Source organism: Ictalurus furcatus, chromosome 28 (genome assembly GCF_023375685.1).
Source record: "Ictalurus furcatus strain D&B chromosome 28, Billie_1.0, whole genome shotgun sequence".
Taxonomy (NCBI): domain Eukaryota; kingdom Metazoa; phylum Chordata; class Actinopteri; order Siluriformes; family Ictaluridae; genus Ictalurus; species Ictalurus furcatus.
In genome coordinates this window covers 18,942,224-18,959,557 of record NC_071282.1, presented here as the reverse complement: position 1 = coordinate 18,959,557, position 17,334 = coordinate 18,942,224, and the positions used below count along the sequence as shown (strand labels likewise).

At 42.9% G+C, this 17,334-nt stretch overlaps 1 protein-coding gene across 1 annotated transcript in view; it reads left to right on the top strand.

Annotated features, from left to right (window-relative positions):
* The first annotated feature begins 316 nt into the window (after positions 1 to 316).
* zbtb20 (zinc finger and BTB domain containing 20) overlaps positions 317 to 17,334 on the top strand; it is a 95,456-nt gene continuing 78,438 nt past the window's right edge. Inside the window, exons 1-2 of the mRNA XM_053618113.1 lie at positions 317 to 457; positions 13,651 to 13,759. The gene's annotated coding sequence lies outside the window, so the exon portion shown is untranslated. The remainder of the gene's footprint in view (positions 458 to 13,650; positions 13,760 to 17,334) is intronic.

Genomic DNA, 17,334 nt, shown 5'->3' with positions numbered 1-17,334 from the left:
AATGGGAGGGCGTGCTTACTCTGCGACTGGGGTAAAGTGGTTTGTGTCGGATCCTGTCTTTTAGCACACGGCGTTAGCCTAGCATAACCCCGCCGCGGCTGTGTCCCAATCGCAGTTAGAAGTGGGCGTGTCCTGATCGCGTCTCCGACCAATGGCGGAGGAATAATGGGAGGGCAGCGCTGAAAGTGGCCGAGGTCTCCCCTCTTTCTCTCTCTCTCTCCCTCTCTCTCTCTCTCCCTCTCTCCTCCTCCTCCTCCTCCTCTCCGAAGGTAGGCTGCAGCGTGTGTTTATTGATGAGATGAAAGAAGATGGAAGTGAGACATGAAACAAAGTAAGGGAAAATACTAAATGTAAAAAAAAAGGAAAAGGAAGAAAAGTCCAACCTTGTCCGGATAAGGAAGACAATTAAAACCGGAGAAAGCTGTGAAACGCTGTCGCCAGCGGAGAAAAAGAAAAGGTAAGAAACGAGAGAGAGAGAGAGAGAGAGAGAGAGCTAGAGATAGAGGGAGGGTGTTAAATATTATCTGTGTCGGGCTGTTTTCTCAAAAATGGCATGCACACACTTTCACACACACACACACACTCTCTCTCTCTCTCTCTCTCTCTCTCACACACACACACACTCGTACGCTATACACTCATGTCAGGGGTAAATAAGGCAAACTTCAACTTCATGATGCTTTGGTTGTTCTTGTTGGGTTTTTTTTTTTGTTGTTGTTGTTGTTTTTGTTTTTAAATTTTTTATTTAACCCCCCCGCCTGTCCTTTTTTAGAAGTCGGATTTATTTCGCGTACGGAAGAGATCCGAGGTTTGAAGGAACTTTAGAGAAATTTGCGCTTATAAGCACTAGTTTGTTTACTTTCTTGAACGCTGGTTCAAATCAAAGGAAGAAAGGAAGAAAAATTAGCAATCACCCCGTCAAGTCAAATCCTCACATAAACAAACAAACAGACAAACAAACAAGCCAACACTCCGGTAAACCCGAGCGTGATTCGGATGTGAGCGCGTGCGTTTATTACAGATAACGTAGAAAATCCGAGTTCTTTTGATGTGTTGTTTATATTAAGGTTTAGACGCTCGCGCGCTCTCCCGAGTGTATGAGTGTTTATTATTATTATTATTATTATTATTATTATTATTATTATTATTATTATTATTATTATTTGTAGCTGGATTTAATATTCATTCAGTTTTAGGGGCCGAAATGTGTTCAGAGATTCACGGGGACATCCATGCTGAGCGTAATAATAATAATAATAATAATTATTATTATTATAATAGCGCGCGCTCAGTATACCCCTGGATTAGCTCATAGACTATACACATCTCTCTTAATTGAAAATAAAAATTGCATGAAAAAATCTTTATCTTATTTTATTTTTATTTTTGAGTTTGTGAGCTGCACGTGCTCCCGGTGGGTTTGTGGTTTGTGGAATAACCTGAGACAGGATGGATGTGATGGAAGAGGAGAGATGGATGTTGGCTGGGGGTTTTGTATTGTTCTCTGTGAATTTAATATGAAAGTATGCAGCTGTTGTGCCCGCGTGCGTGTGCGTGCGTGTGTGTGTGTGTGTGTGTTGTATTAAAGGTGTCTGCTATGCCATTGCTCCTAAAGAAAAACGCGAGTGTGATAAAGCTCCTGAGACAGAAAGTGGTCGCTAAATCGAATCAATCTAAACGCTAATATTAAAGCTAGTATTATAGATGCAGCTAGCTAGCGGCTTCTCCTTCTCCTCCTCCTCCTCCTTCTTCTCCTCCTCCTCCTCCTCCTTCTTCTCCTTCTTCTTCTCCTTCTCCTTCTTCTCCTTCCAAGCTAACTTCTCCTCCTCCTTCACATTTTTGTCGACTGCTTCTTTTTTTCTTTCTTCTTTTTTTAAATGATTTGTGTGTGTGTGTGTGTGTGTGTGTGTGTGTGTGTAGTTAAACCCCTGTCACATGCTTTACACCCTTCCCTGAGCACCAAAAATAATATCTGAAAATACTAAAACCAAAACGTAATCGAGCTGAGGAGCTGAGGAGCTGAGGAGTCCAAAAAAAGTGCCTCAGGAGCAGAAGAGGAGACTCAGACTCTCTTTCTCTCTCTCTCTCTCTCTCTCTCTTTTTTTTTGGTCAGGATATTTCAGCCCGAGGAATGAAATTAGCACATAGCTAACAACATTTCGGCAGATTTAAACTGATTTATCCAACACGTAGCCCATCTTCCTCAACACGAGGCAGGGAAATGAAAGGCTGTGGATGCGGGAAAAGTAAAAAAATCGAGCTGTGTGTGAGAGTGTGTGTGTGTGAGAGAGAGAGAGTGTGTGTGTGTGTGTGAGTGAGTGTGTGTGGAGTGGAGCTCGGCTTAAAGAGAGGACAGAAAGTGGGTCAGATGGCTTAAAACGGATTTATTAACGACACAAAGCAATGAATACGTTTGAAATTTGAGATCTGGTGTCTGAGCAGATTTCGGATTTCGGATGATAAATGTCTCGTAGGAGGATTTATTATTATTGTTGTTGTTATTATAATAATTTTTTTTTAGATTTGTGTTATTTTTTTGTGTGATAAAGTGAGAGAACAGGTGCGGGTAAATCAGTGCTGTCCGGTTCCACGTGTCCGCTCTGGTGTTTTTCTCTTTCAGTCTTTTACACACTTTCAGCATTTCTATTTCTACACCAGAGGATAAAGTATAAAGAGATCATGTCATAGACTACATGCTGTAATTATTAGCACTGCTTCTATTCCTCTTATTATTATTATTATTATTAGTAGTAGTAGTAGTAGTAATAATAGTAGTAGTAATATTATTATTATCATCATGAGGCGATGAATATTTCTCAGATTCTCACTAAAACCCACACTCTACTACATCGCTGTGTAATGTTTGCTTTTTTTGTTTATCTGTTGTTGTTGTTGTTGTTTTCACCAGGTGTTGTCCTTCTGTAACTTTTCCTCGATCAGACTCGAATAAAAAAAAAAAAAAAAAAGAGCCTCTAACATTCGTGACCTCGAATCATACTTTTACATTATTTATTTAATTTTTTTACATTTATACACTTATATATTTACGTCTCCCTCGAGCCGGGTCGAGCAAAACATAGATCAGACACGTTCAGTATCCCAGACACATGTATCCGATCACACTGATGCGTTTTAACAGCACTCATAACTCCACAGAAGGAAGTGTTAGGCCTGTGCAGTGTGTGTGTTGGTTTAATAAAATACAGGCCCTTTTTTTTTCCCCCCACCCCGAGCACATGTTCTTTATCTTTAACTCTGAACGATCCTGTAGCGAAAGAGTGAAATAGTTCTGTCGGGAACGAGAGAGCGCGAGAGAGCGCGAGAGAGAGAGAGAGAGAGAGAGAGAGAGAGTCACAGGTTAGACGTCGATGTGGTTCATTCAGAATATCGGATTGTCGAGTTATATTTGAATATTTTTATGCATCTTGTTTGTTTGTTCGCGATACGTGCCGTTTAAAAAAAATAAAATAATTAAAACTCCAAGGGGAAACATTTAGCAACCGGTTTTCACGCGCATAAAAGAAGACAAGTGTCACCAGGCTTATGTTTATTTCATACGATTGGGTTCGTCGATTTGTTTTGATGGTTTGTCGCCTCGTACACGTTCCTCTCGGTGAAGGAGAGCAGGAAGGTTTGTCCTTGGTTCAGTTTGAAACGCTGTGGGTATTGTGATGGTGTAAAACAGCGTGGAGAAAGTCAGGGAAACATTGCGATATAAAAAAAAAACCCAACATGGGCACACGGGCCACGTTTCGACCTCCAGGTCAGAGGTCATTACAGCGGGAAAAGTCCGACCATCTGCACTCCGTATCGAGTCGAGTGTCCCGAAAAAGCCTGAAGACCTTAAAATAGGTTTGGAAAAAGTTTACCACTCGTATTTTTTTTTTTACTAGTGGATGAAGACGTGGGTGTGTGTGTGTGTGTGTGTGTGTGCGTGCGTGTCATCCGTACAAGGGTCAAAGGTCACAGCCGCTCTGACTTAAAATAAAAAATGTATCAAGACGAACATCCCCAGAGCGATCTTTTCTTGGCAGTATTACAAATCTCGTATCTTCAATATTCCCACTTTATCCAGATGATAATTCTCCAGCAGTTTTTTTTTTGTTTTTTTTTTGCGCGTCTGAGCCGACACGGGCCACGCAGCCATCCGCTTCCTGACACCGAATTATTAATTAATATTTAACGCAGTCGACCAGAGGACAGGAAATAAATAAGACTCGTGTTACTAGGGTTTTTTTTTTTTTTTTTATAGGGTTTTTATTTTTGGTACGTTTTCCTACACTGCAACTATAAATGTTACTCGTGTGTACAAAAGACAAAATACAAAAGTCTTTTATATGGATTCATGAAAGCAGCTTGTGTCGGAGATTATTATTATCGTGTTGAATCGGGATTTTGTTCTGTTTTGTTTTTTGTAAATGAAACTGACTTTATGGACTCGTTGGGTTTCGGACTTGTAGCTTCTCGTGCGTGGCAGGTTCTTGGAAAGCGATGCATGTGTGTGTGTGTGTGTGTGTGTGTGTGTGTGTGTGTAGCCACGTCGATGTGATGTTGCACAAATTCCTTGTCCCGTATATTTCAAAGCTATAAATTCAGATTCTATACACATGACATCTATAACATTAGAGCCCATTTTTAATTCTGATTAGGTTTATTTCAGCGTTGTTTTTTTAAAAAATTTTTTTTATTACAGTAAATTCTTTAAATTCATGAGCCAGTTGATTCATGAAAATAGAAATGAATAACCGGTAAGCTTTCACTAAGACCTTTCACACATTTTTCGCTAAAGAACGTCTAACCTCGTTAAAGCTAAACGTACATGACGTCTTGTATGAAATATACTAGGCACGTGCTGGATAATATTCCAGTTTTAACCGTCTAATAGCGTCGGAGAGACTTAACATTACGGTTTTTTTGAGAAAAGCAGCAATATGTTGAGTGAAATAAATAAAAAAAAAAAAGTCAATCCTTCCGTGACGTTTTTCACATTTAAAACCCGCGATTTAGAACACAGCCAAAACGTCCACGCCGATATTACCCGACTACCCATCTATACGGTATCGATATCGACACGATTATCGCCGACGTCTCGTCCGAGTTCAAATAAAAGTCACTCGGACTCTTCAGCTTATCCTCACACGTCGCGCTTAAGGACGCGTTCTTTCCCCACGTCCGCACCACTTTCACGTGTCGGCGTCGACGAGGTCGCGGCCGTTTAGAGATATCGATATTGCGTTTTTCCGCCCGCGGCTGTTTGAGAAATTTCTCAAGGGCACACACCTGCGCTCATATAGGCTCGTAACACGTATGTAACTACCTATAGTGCGTGTAGGAAATAACGCTTGCGTGTAATAATCTTATAGCTAATGCACGCGTATATTAATTTATAAATGTAGACATATTAAGGTAGAATATATAAGTAACGAGGCATGCGTGCTATCTATATAACGTATGTGTGTAACAGTCTGTTATACATAGGTAATAACGCATGTATGTAATAATCTATATCATAAATGTAGGTGAGAGTGTACGTATGGAGTAATCTCTTTAACACGTACGTGTCGTCTATATGATACGTATATGTAATAATCTATATCATGCATGTGGCTGTTAATGTGTCTATGTAGTAATCTGCATAATACATATATGTAATAGCTAATGCGTGTGTGTTGTTATATATATATATATATATATATATATATATATATATATATATATATAATGCATAAGTATAATATGTGTATGTGGTGATCTATATTAGAGTATTACAATCTAAATTTTGATATAAGCTGTGCAGTCTATATCTTCCATAGGCAATAAGGCACCCATGTCAGCTATGTAATACGTATAGGTAATAAGGCATGTATGTATTACTCTATATAGTACACGTGTGTAGTCATGCGTGTCTGTAGTAGTCTACACCGATCAGCCATAACGTTAAAACCACCTGCCTAATATTGTGTAGGTCCCCCTCCCGTTGTGCCGCCAAAACAGGTCTGACCTCTGGAAGACGTTAGCAGCAGAGCCTTTAAGTCCTGTAAATCGCGAGGTCGGACCTCCGTGGATCGGACTTGTTTGTCCAGAACGTCCCACAGACGCTCGATCGGATTGAGATCTGGGGAATCTGGAGGCCGAGTCAACATCTCTTTGTCGTGTTCCTCAAACGGTTCCTGAACTATTTTTGCAGTGTATCATGGAGCATTATCCTGCTGAAAGAGGACACATATTAGGGAACACCGTGACCATGAAGGGGTGTACTCGGTCTGCAGCAGTGTTTAGGTAGGGGCTACGTGTCAATGTAACGTCTACATGAATGCCAGGATCCGAGGTTTCCCAGCAGAACATTGTCCAGAGCATCGCACTTCCTCCACCGACTCGCCTTCTTCACACAGTGCGTCCTGGTGCCACCTCTTCCCCAGGTAAGCGACACGCACGCACCCGGCCTCCGCGTGATGTAAAAGAAAACCCGATTCATCAGACCAGGACACCTTCTCCCATCGCTCCATGGTCCAGTTCTGATGCCCATTGTAGGAGATTTGGGTGGAGTACAGGAGGTCAGCATGGGCGCTCTGACCGCTCTGCAGCTACACATCTCCATACGCAGCAAGCTGTGACGCTCCGTGTGTTCCGACTCCTTTCTATCAGAACCAGCATCAACTTTTTCAGCAGTTTGTGCTGCAGGAGATCTTCTGTGGGATCGGACCGGACGCATCACTGAGACTTGGGCTTCCGTGACCCTTCACCGGTTCTCCGGTTCTCCTTCCTCAGACCACTTTTAGTAGGTTCTAACCACTGCACACCGGGAACATCCCACAACACCTGCTGTTTTGGAGATGTTCTGACCCAGACGTCTAGACATCACAATCTGGTTCTTGTCGAAGTCTCTCAGATCCTTACACTTGCCCATTTTTCCTGCTTCCAACACGTCAACTTCCAGAACTGAATATTCACCCGTTACCTAATAATGTTACCCCCCCAACGGGCGCCATTTTAAAGATAATCAGCGTTCTTCACGTCACCTGTCAGTGGTTTTAATGTTATGGCCGATCGGCGTATATAGTACATGTATGTAGCAATGCGTGTGTGTGGTACTCCGTGCTTATGTTCGGCTTTAGATCAGTCTGTTTAAAGCTAGAGTAAAGTACACGCTTACAAAAATGTCTCCGTAGACCACCCTTTAAAGCTTTTTTGTTTCTTTTTTTTTTTGTTCTTTTTTTTTCTTTCTCTACACCTGTACCAAGGTCAGCGGTTGATAGCATTACTGCGCAATTCAGACAGGTCACGGTAATATTCTGATTATGTTTAAGCATTAAAGCCTCTCTCTTACTGCCGGATAAAAACAGTAGCTTTTTAAAAAATAAAGAATCTTTTTATATAAGTTTCTCATTAAAGCAGTGAATACACTGTGCACTCTGCAAACTCATCTCAATACACTTCATTTCTTTCTACAGCCCGGGTTTATTAGCCATTTATATAATTAACCGTGTTATTTATTTTTTCGTGTCACACCCGGGCCTTAAATGAAAAGCAGGAACGGTGAGCGTAAAAACTCTTTGGCATCGACGTCGTTTAGGACGCGGTGTTTATTGAGAGACGTGTGACGACGTGAAAGTCGGCGTGTCGCACACGCTGCGTGGCTGAAACGAGCCGATCAGCTGGATTTTAATTGATTGCGTGAGCCATTTCCACGAAGTCCCTGTCTCTCTGACACACAGATACGTAATATTCATTTCGTTTAACCCGTCCGCGCCCGGGTTTCTTCTCATCACGGAAACGTCACGCACGTCCAGATACACTTCCAGTTCCCCGTTTAAACAGGTTCATTTTTGTTTTGTTGTTTTTAAAAGAAATTACCATTATGGATTAAACGTTTGCGGTGGTTAATTAAGGTTCGGATCTGAACGCTGGTGTGTGTCGTCGCTGTCGGGCAAATAAACTTGGAAACACCTCGAGCGTGATGGTGACTCAGCCACTTAGGGGACTTAGGATGTTTATTGGATAAAAGTGGACCACTCGGATTACTCCTCAAAGGCTCGCTTATTAACGAAGTATAATTTCCTTTAAAGCAGGATATTAAAAACGCTATTAAAAGCGTTGCATTTTTCTAAAAACTTTAAGCCCATTTCAAAGGAAATGGAAGAAAAGGTAATGTAAGGATATCGACTTTCGTACTGAAGGATGTATAGCTGTCACCTAGTGTTCTCCGTGTGAGTGTGTGCGCGTGTGTGCGTCTTCGCATATGTGGAGGAAGACATTTTCGAGGTTTAGCGTATGGTTTACAAAACAGGTGAAGCTCTAAAAGAATATATTTTTTTAAAAGATCTGATTATTTAATTTCCTGTCATGTGATCAGGCCAACCAGCTGTAACCACGGCCTAGAAGTCAAGTTCATCTGAAATAAAAAGTAAAACTTGTTTTTATAAACCTACGATATCGTTCACAGGCAGAAAACTCCGGCTAAAGCGTACCCGGAAGAAAACCGTGTACGGTGGCACTGTGTGAGTTTTATTTTGCAGCGGTATTCTTGACCTGTAGAGAACTTTTCCATCGGTGCGTAACGTTTTTTAAAAAGTAAAACATTAGACCGCGGCAGTAACGGAACAGTCGACCGTGTTTATGTGTAGTGAAGCTACGAGAAATGACGACGAATGGTGAAAAATGTGATAAAACAGCGAGAGACGAGAGCCGGGATTAGACGACGGCCCCTCCAGGATTACGCCGTTTTGCGGTCGCAGAAACGGACGCGGAATCAAGCAAACGCCGCGGCATCCCGAGGAACGTTTTTCAAAACGACCGCAGATTTTCCGCAGGTCCGGGCCGGAGCCCTCTGAGCTTCACGTGCGTCGAACGTGAGTACGGCTAAAAGGTCTCGTTTACCGACAAACATCGCTGCGAAAGACAGTTTCACGCAGCTGCGATTTCGCCACTTCGAGTAGTTTAACGCAAACAAAAGCACACAAAAAAAAATCCTGCGAAATCCTGTACGGACTGAACACGACTAAACAATCTGGATTAAAGGCTTTTAATCCGGATTAAAGCGTTTGCAGTGTTAACGTTCTCCGGAATTATTTTCATACGTTTCAAAATAAACACGGTACTTTCACGATTAATTGCGGTACTCTCGGCTCTACAAGGTTCTGCTCGGAAAATATAGAAATATCGGAAATATAGAAAAAGTATGGTTTTTGGTTTAGTTATTTAGAGATGTTTACTATTTATTTATTTATGTATGTATGTATGTATGTATGTAAATCAGCTAACAGTCAGGAAGCGTGAAGGCTAACGCATGCTTCCTCCAGGACACTCGGCCCTCTTCCGCATACACAGGCTGAGGGATGCCGACGATTGGCTAGCGTCGCCTTGATTGACAGGAGAGAGAGAAAGAGTAACGCCCCTCACACACAGAGAGAAAGGTTTTTGCCCTCTCGGACGTCCGCGGCGTCGCCGGGATTCGAACCCGTCGTCATCCACCCCCTTCGAAAAACTCTCACTCGGCACTAAAACATTTCTAACTCGGCCTCGTCCAAAAAGCCTCCCTCGCTCCACGTCTCAGCGGTCCCGGTACATCATCAGTAGCGCGCTACGTCTCAGCGTGGACTCTAAAACCGGATCCCTCACAAGTAGGATTCCCGCAGCTCTCTTAAGTGCTCCGTCGGAGTTTGTTCTTTGACGCGACTCGTTAAGATCCTGGTTCGCACTTCGCTGGATTTTTACTGGCGCGGTATAGACCGTTAAACGGTTCGTACGTCACACACTGCAGAAGTGTCGCGATATGCAAACGAGCTCTGTTTCTCTGCCTTTTTCTTTAGTTTCCGTTCAGTGATAATCTGAAAGCCAAACGGTTCGTTTTGCGGAAGATTTGTCCATTAAACCGGTTCGGCGATTTGGTTTCGCTGTATATTGTGTGGCATTACGATCGTAGCATGCTAATTTCCCAGCGATATGATGCAGAAAATCTTCTGTCTAGTTCATTAAATCGTAATTTCCGCTCTAATTTATACTATATAACACCTGTAGTATATAGTATACGTCATGCGTGTACTGTACGCGTGTCCCAGAGCTTTACGAGGGTCCGGATTGTTCTAGAAAATAAATATATATATATATATGTGTGTATATATATTAGTGTTGTTTACGCTCGCCAGTCTGTGCTCGATGACATTTTTAATTAACGTGAAACGATAAAAAAATGAATTGATTTATTTACTCGAAGGGAATATAATGAAGGGAAATTGTATATATTTCATGCATTCATAACTCTAACCTTGCACGCATTCATAAGTATAACCTTGATCAGTGTAACCTTGATGACTCTCCCCGTGCTCACGTTAGCAGGTGCCTGTCATTGTGCGGGAAACAGATGTACAGTATTTGGAAACGATGTAAGGGCTCGAGCCTGAAACGGACGAGAAAGCCCTTTCATGGCCGCGCACTTATACTAAATAAGGCCCTACACCGAGTCCTGAAGGAGACGTCCGGCCTGGGAAACGCCGCGAACACACGGGCGCACTGTTCAGAGGGGAAGAAGAGGGGAGATGATTCAATCGTTGGTGAAAAAGAAAGAGAAAAGGATGAATGTGAATATCTGCCCGTGTGATGCAGCGTTATCCGTGTTGTACAACGACGCCGTTCGAGCGGCTGTAGGAAGCGTCCGGGTCGGAGCGTGACTTCAGAGACGTTCGCTGTTCCACGCTGAACAGGATATATATATATATATACGACGGGAAATGCGGATTATTAAATGGAAACGGAGGCGACATCGCGTCCTGTAACAAAACGCCACGCGTGTTTGTACGTTTACACACGGGATAAAAAGACTCGACCGGTTGTTTCGTTAGCGTCCGGATCGATTTTTATCACGTTTAGGATTTATGCCGGGGCTGGACAATATGGCACGGAATATCATATAATCGATATTTCGAAGAATAAACGTTCCGTTTTATACGCGTGGGTTTTCTAACAAACTCACAAGTTAAAAGATGTTTCGATATGTGGGGAAAGAGTATCGTGGCGTGATTGATCACGATGCGGATCGTGTGTGGTCGTATCGCCCGGCCCTGCTGCAAATGTTCACGTGATCTTTATTATGATTTTTATGTGAAACATTGAAAGTGTTTTTTGTTTTTTTTAGTTCACAGCTTTTAGTAGTAGCTCGGTGGATTTTAAAGTAAACAGCATCGATATCGGAATCAGTCCATACACACGGTTTCAGTATCGGTATCAGATCCGGATAAAAGGATGATCTAATAAAACGTCTCTTAATAAATATGCGTTTGCCTTGACTCGCTAATGGAAAAGAACTTTATTGTGAAATGAAATCAGTATTGTAGTATAGTGTGTGTGTGTGTGTGTGTGTGTAGATCCTGGGGGTAAGTGAGGATCCTGGGACACTCTAAAGCTCTTCACAGAAACGACCTTCGCCGGTCTAATTGAAGGTCACGGCTGGATTTTGCGTGATGGTGATGAAAGCGGCGGGTTCAGAAGCAGTCATTTATTTTCACCTAACTTCACTAAGAACCAAATATTCATTTCGTTCTCCACTTCAATCCCTCAGAGGACGTTTTTTTTAAAAAACATTTATTGAAATTTTTTACAGGGATTAGACGTATAACGTATAAGACAGGGGTTTAACTCGGGACGAAATTTAACGTGCGCGTTCGTTCGTTCGTTCGTTCGTTCGTTCGTTCGTTTTAACGAGCGTGAAATATAAACGCGTACGGATCTGGGCAAGTCGAAAACGTTAGGAAGTTTCAAGGTCAATCTTAAATCGTATAAACGTCATGTTGGGATCTTTTTGTGCTGATTTAGGGGCGGGGCTACATATATACATATATTTTTTTAAACATCACTGTTTCAGACGTGTTAATCGGAAACGTTCGGCTCGTCTAATCGTACCGAGGAATAAAAATCCAACATTTGAGCCACTGAAATCTCTGAAGAACGTGAGCTGGCTATTTAACATGACAAGTACATTTGCATATTCATGTATATTCATGTATATTTATATATATATATATATATATATTCATAGATCTTGGTAAAGAGTGTAAAGGTGTATTTGTAATAATTCCTTGAACAGAACTGTGTTAAACGGTTGATTATTTCACACAGGCTGTTGGAAATAAAACGTTCAGGCATATTTGCCTAAAAAAAAAAAAAAGAAGAAGAAAGAAACGAAAGAAACTCGTTTGTTTTTGCATCGACTTCGACTCGCCCTCGTGATTCATCAGTCATATAATAAAACCAGGCCGAACGCTCACCTAGACGAACTCACCCCGGTTTAATAGAAGCGTGATTATGATGTATAAGTTCTGAAGGGTCTATAATACGTCAGTCTCAGTGTAAATATTCCCTTTGCACTTTTCACGACCCGATACGACCCGGAGATTAGCGACGTCACCGATTTAACCGTCTATAAGTCTAAAAGCTTTTTTTTTTTTTTTAATGTCATTTAACGTTTAAACCGAGACCTCTGTTGTATACGCGAGGTTTGGTTCAGGGATAAAGCGGCGGATCGTGACGAGCGCTACACTCGGACACAGACGTTTTCCTGACCAGATGATAGACGATAGAACGTGGTGAACGGGACACGGAGGTGCGTATAATCGGAGGACGTGTGGAGTTCGGAGTGAACCGCGTGAACCCGCTGATGGAATGAAGCACACACTCGATACTGATTCTGTTTTGAAGTTCGCTTCCTTTTTTTTTTTTTTTTTTTTTTTTAACCCGAGCCCGAGGTTTAATCAGCGGATGGAAACCTGGATCTGTGTTGTACTTAAATGAATGCATGTTTTGTTTGTGTTATGTATTTTTCCATTGTGCTGGTATGTTCTCCTCGCCGAGCTCCAAATTCCCAGGATGCTTGTGGAATGTGGGCTGATAACTCCGTATAACTCCGCCGATATTATTATTATTTTCTTTTAACTTAATGTCATTTTTTTTTTTTTTGAAGAAGGTTTATCAGTGTGCGAGGTACGAGCTCGGAGTTAACGTCGGGGTTAATCCAGCACCATCACCAGTTATGTAAATTCAGTTTGCGCAACACCTCGTGTTTCTAGAACTTCAACTGTATTTCTGATCTGATTTGGTTTGGCTCGGTTTGCTGACACCCTGGGCAAAACATTGCACTCTTTTTTTTTTTTTCTTTCTTTCTTTCTCTCCCCCCCCCCCCCCCCCCTCGCCATTGCTCTTTGTTTCCCGTTCCCGGATCAGTAGGAGCGCTCGTAAGTTCCGCGGGCAAGACGTTTAACCGTTCTCCGGGACCGTCGTAAACAATTTCGATCGTGTGAAAGGTTCAAGGTTTTAAAAAAACCAAACAAAAAAACACACACACACACACACACACACACACATCACACCTCGATTGCAAACGAGGAAAAGTGTCACACGGCCACGTCGGGCGTGTTCGCTCGCCAAATCGTACTTTTCGAACCAGCACACGCCACACCGCGCCGCGTGTGAGGACAGAGACGGAAGTGGTGTACAGGCACGGACACGTTTTTTGGGTTTATTCCGCGTTGTGTCGCAATGAGACGACTCACAGAGAAATGATTCTGATGGCCGTCTCAGTTTAAAAACCTGTGGTGTGTGTGTGTGTGTTTGTTTAAATGCATCCCGTATGTGGAGATTAACTGTGTGTGATGTTCTCAGTGACAGATCTGGATCGGCTGATGAGAGCGCACTCAGAGGAGCATCAGATGTGATCTTCGCAGCCGAGGGACGCTGGAGAGGAAGTGTGTTCTCCATCCGAGAGTGAGAGGTGAGCTCAGCGCTCTGATTCATCTGCTCTCGCCGTCACACCGCCACGTGTCTGTGTTATTACTCTTACCCTTCCTTCTTCTTCTCCTTCTTCTGCTTCTTCTTCTTCTTATTATTATCAGAGTACGAAATTATAACACGAGGGCTGTGTCTCAATTCGCTCCCTGGACAGTGCACCATATTACCAGTTATAACGCGCTGTACGCGTACAGCCAGTGCACGCTACGTCGGTACTGTGTACACTGAAAATGTCAGTTGAAGATGTTTACACGGCGTGGTCGCTAACAGCTCCTCGTCGGCGGCGTGTTTAACGCAAATGGCTTTTAATCCGTCTGCAGTCGTGTGGTTTGAGGTCGCATGGTGATTTATAATTCGAATTGTTTACGTTGTCGGCGCATTCGCTGCTTCCTCCCTCTCTGCTGCCCTCTACACGGCACAAGCCCGAGCGAGGGAGAGCACTCCTACACGCAGCACGTGCTTCGTCTGATGCAACATGGAAACATCCTACCCAGAATTCTTTTACACGCTCTGGTCTGGGATCAGACAGAGCAGTTCAGGCAAAGGTACAGCAAGCTGATCCCGGGCCAGTCTGAAAGGCCACGTGATCCAATCGCAGATCGGTTTCAGAGACAGAGAGATCCGGTTTTAGATCGGCAGCGCAGTCTGATCTCAGATCAGTCCGGAACGCTTCACGATCCGATCCAAGATCAGTCCCGAAAGCTTCAAGATATAGGATGTAACAGTAAGAGTCCAAACGTTTTTGTTATCCAATCAAAGAAAAATCGGAAAAGCTTTGATGTGATCCCAGATCAGCTTCGTGATCCAATCCCTGTTCAATCCAAAATACCTTTGTGATCCGATCACAGACCAGCGTAAAACGCTTCATGGTCCGATCTAAGAGTCCATGCATTTTTGTTATACGATCAAAGATAAATCTAAAAATCTTCGTGATCTGATCCAAGATCAGTCCAAAAACGTTATTATCTGAACCAAGCTCAGCCCAAAATGCTTCGTGATCTGATCCCAGGACAGCTTCATGGTCCAATCACAGATCAGTCCAAAAACCTTTCTGATCTGATCACAGACCGGTCCAAAAAGCTTCATGTTCCGATCTAAGATCAGTCCAAAAAGCTTTGTAATCTGATCCCAGGACAGCTTCATGGTCCAATCACAGATCAGTCCAAAAACCTTTCTGATCTGATCACAGACCGGTCCAAAAAGCTTCATGTTCCGATCTAAGATCAGTCCAAAAAGCTTCAAGATCCTATCTAAGAGTCCAGACATTTTTGTTATCCAATCAAAGCTAAATCTAAAAATCTCCGTTATCCGATCCCACGTTAGTCCAAAAACCTTCGAGATCCGATCCAAGATCGGTCCAAAAACCTTCGAGATCCGATCCAAGATCAGTCCAAAAACGTTATGATCCCAGATAAGTCCAAAAAGCTTCATGACCCAAACCCAGATCAAAGACAGAGCGCTTTTATACGCCAGCTTTCTAAAAGCCACATGGGTCCAAAAGAATTCCGTCCCAAACCGGTGTGAAAGGCTGCGAGATCAGATCCCGGATCAGTCCAGAAGGCCCACTTTGTGCTCAGGTGTCAGTTACCTGTTGTTGTTGCATAACCGCGAGAAACACAAAGAGCCCTTTTTTCTTCTCTGTAGAAGAGCGTGTTTGTCAGCCGTACAGCTGTTGCAGATTTATGCTAATTTGCGAACGGTCCTGGTATTTATCATAGCTGAGCTCCAGATCCGTTCCTGAAAGTCCTGCTGTAACTGATTCATAAAACCTGGAGATCTGCGCTGCGTCGCACTCAGCCGTTCCCTCACTTTCAGGATGGTTTAAGGGAGAAAAAAAAGACAATTTCCCAAATGGGTTTGCGCGACTCTCCTCTAAGGGCCGAGTGTGCGAGTGCGTGGAGTTTTGGCATTGTAGCTCCTCTCGAGAGTTTTGCATTTGCAGAGGAATTCTCTTTACACACTGTGGCATTGTTCTTACACACGCGATTCACCGTGTTTCTCTGGATTGGACAGCGCAGTGTTTTTCCATCATGGCTGTGGTTGGGGGTCTCGTTGGGAGCGCTGCTTGTGTGTATATATACAATATATATGTGTGCGTGCGTGTGTGTGTGTGTGTGTGTGTGTGTGTGTGTGTGTGTGCACGCATATGTGAAATGGCAGCGGCTTTAAATGAGAGCTCTTAATATAGGCACTGGCTATAGCACGCCGTCTGGCTCCTCGATAAGGCTACATGGCTTACACACACTCCGCTCCACGGCACACACTCGTCTCCCGTCGAGCAACAGCTGAGACTATTAAGCAGGGGAAGCACTCCACGGAAAAGCCCATCGCGGCAGACATTTGCGTGCGCGCACGCGTACACGTTTGACCCTCACATGGCCCTGCTGCTCGTGTGTGTGAATGTCAGAGCATGCGTCAGGCCTTGGCTCGAGCTCCAGGCCAGTGTATATCGTTCCTGTTCACCTCAGATGACTCGTATACAGAGAGAGAGAGAGAGAGAGAGAGAGAGACACTATGCTGTAGCTATGCTCCTCACACACACCCTTACCAGGAAACCAGTTCCACAGTGTCACGTTTACATCTGATCCGCCAGTGTGAGAACCTTTACCTCAGAGAACCTGATCGTATGGAGTCCAAAATCATATAATCACCACATTAAAGTTGTAAGAGTTATCATTTACCCGTAGAGCACGTCTCTAAAAGGTGTTCCACCATACGTAATAATCCTCCATGCTTACGTGGAAGAGATACGAATAAAAGAGCAGGTTATAATAAACACAACGCTTACCAGCACACGCAACATTATACACCCGGTGGCTTTGTTTTATTCAGACATCTCCTGCTCTGAGCGGCGGTCAGTCCCTTTCTGTTCCCTCAGCCATCCGGGTATCTGATAGGTGTCGAACAACAGGTACACGATACACAGTATACACCATATACACCACATACACTACATACGCCACATACACAATATACACAATATACACCATATACACCATATACACAGTATACACCACATACACAACATACACCATATACACAGTGTACACAGTATACACCATATACACCACATACACCATATACACAATATACACAGTATACACCACATACACAACATACACCATATACACAACATACACAGTATACACCACATACACCACATACACCATATACACAGTGTACACAGTATACACCATATACACCATATGCACAATATACACAATATACACAGTATACACCATATACACCACATACACCACATACACCATATACACAGTGTACACAGTATACACCACATACACCACATACACCATATACACAGTGTACACAGTATACACCATATACACCATATACACCATATACACAATATACACAGTATACACCATATACACCACATACACCATATACACCATATACACAGTATACACCACATACACAACATACACCATATACACAGTGTACACAGTATACACCATATACACCACATACACCATATACACAATATACACAGTATACACCACATACACAACATACACCATATACACAACATACACAGTA